General features: G+C 40.9%; 1 pseudogene; it reads right to left on the bottom strand.

Moving 5' to 3' along the window:
* Positions 1–686: 686 nt before the first annotated feature.
* LOC127082040 (DEAD-box ATP-dependent RNA helicase 15-like) lies at positions 687–2,166 on the bottom strand (annotated as a pseudogene).

Raw genomic sequence — 2,166 nt, 5'->3', positions numbered from 1 at the left:
ATCTCTCCTTCTCGGTATCACTCTCTCTCACTCCACCATTCAAACTCACTCACACTTATCTCTCAATCTCTAACCTCACTCAATCACTCACTCTCCCAACGAGTCTCTCTCAACCGCGTCACTCTCAACTTCAATCACACCAAACCCTCTTTCAATCGCGTGTTCTCAAGCTCTCGTCCCTCTCACAAAACCCGCTCAAACATCGTCTCTCAAACAAGGCACAAAGCGCGACAAGTCAAAATCCATGGTTCTCAAAAGAAAATTGGACAGGACGGCTAACCTTCGACGGCGGCGGCGAGCTCAGGTAATGCTTTCTTATCCCTTCCTCTCTTCAAGCGCTGGTTTTCTTCTTTTAGGATTAGGGTTTTAATTTGGCCGCCTCTCTCTTGTTTTCGAATCCGATCAGGGTTTTGTGTCAATTTTTCGTGTTTGCTCCCCTCTTTGATTCACCCTCTTCTATTTATGCCACAGATTAGGGTTTAGATTGGCTCAAAGGTTCCAAAGGAGAAAGTTTTCAGAAGCACTCTTTTCGCTCAGAAACGAGTTGTCTTGTTTGATGCTATCTTCCGGAAAGGTAATCTGTACTTTAGCTTTTCCAATCGCTTTTGTCATAACTCTGTTTTGGGTTATTTTTTGAACTTTTAACGCTTTGGTAATTAATTGCGTTTTACTGCAGTGAATATGGGTTAAAACAGGAATGGCTTTGGTTTGGAAATTTCATGGTTTGCTCGACTAACAAAAATCACGACTTGATTGAAGTCCAGTGCATCAAGAAGATCATTCAACTTACGGTTTTTCTCCTCCTCCTTCAATTTGATGTAGTTCTGATTTAGACCAGGAAAGGTCAATTTTGCTTCGTCGTCAACATAATTTTCCATGGGATCTTGCATAAATTTTTTGCAGACCGGGCGGATTTCCTTGCTGAGCGTTGCAGAAAACATCATAACTTGCTTATCGTGGGGAGTCAACTTGAAAATGTCTTGCACGTCTTTCCTCATGTCAAGTGATTCCAGCATCTTATCACATTCATCTAAAATGAAATGCCTGACATTCTTCAAAGCCTTATCCCTGGACAATGCTAGTATTCTTCCAGGGGTACCAACAACAAATTGGGGACATTCATTTTTCAACAGATCCTTGTGAACTTTAATGTTGACACCAACATAGAAGACATCAACCTTGAGATCAGTCAAGTAAGTGCTGAACCTTTCAAACTCATGGCATATCTGGTAAGCTAATTCCTTGTATGACACAGAATAAGAGCAGAAACTTGGCATGGAATAGGATCAACCTGCTGCAGAATTGATAAAACAAGAACAACAGTTTTTTTTTATTCCAGATTTTGCTTGGCATAAAAACAACCATTCCCAGGTTGCTTGAGGTATGCATTCGTGTTGTATTTCAGAAGGATGCTCAAATCCTGAATCCACAATAGCCCGTAGAAGCTCTGGCTTTAGAAGAAAGTCTCTGAATCCTGAACCGTGGATCCCAACATAGCCCTTCTTTCCGGATTCACCGTTAACTTCTGCTCCAAGAGGATCAGCAATCTCACGCAATTGTATGGCATTTCGCGGCTCCAGCAGACACTCTGCTGTTACTTTTTCGCAAAGACCTTTTTTTTAAGCTCGGTGTAGATCTTAGTCTAAGATTATCATCTTGAACTATATTGTATTATGGGAATTGGTATCCTCAAATAAAATGTCTTCGTTGAACTCCTCCATGTTATTTATGTCGCTTATAACATTACTTTTGAAAGCAAGTAAACAGAGATCCTTTTGTAGCAGTTTTTTCTTTAATGAAATGTAACAAACTTGAGCTTTGTGATTTGAAAATTGGAGCCCACTGGGAAGCACAATCAGGTATCGTTGATTTGCTGTAACCACGGAGTCCGTCGAGAGTAGCCAACATTAAGTTCAATACTTCACCTACAAAGCATATATCTTCTTGTGACTTGGTAACAACCAAAGGTGGGATATATGAGCGCACGAGTAAGAGGACGAGTTCAAGCATAGACTTATAATCAGACACCTTTTGCCCCTTTTCCACCTCTATGGCTGAGACAAGCATAGATAAAATTCCTAAATGCCTGATGTTTCCAGTACTAACACACTCATGCGCTTCCTTATATAAGCAACTCCATACCAAATTCAACTCTTCGGGCTCCAT

Source organism: Lathyrus oleraceus, chromosome 5 (assembly GCF_024323335.1).
Source record: "Lathyrus oleraceus cultivar Zhongwan6 chromosome 5, CAAS_Psat_ZW6_1.0, whole genome shotgun sequence".
NCBI lineage: Eukaryota > Viridiplantae > Streptophyta > Magnoliopsida > Fabales > Fabaceae > Lathyrus > Lathyrus oleraceus.
Note: the sequence above shows the minus strand (reverse complement) of the source record. Positions and strands in the feature narration are given on the sequence as shown.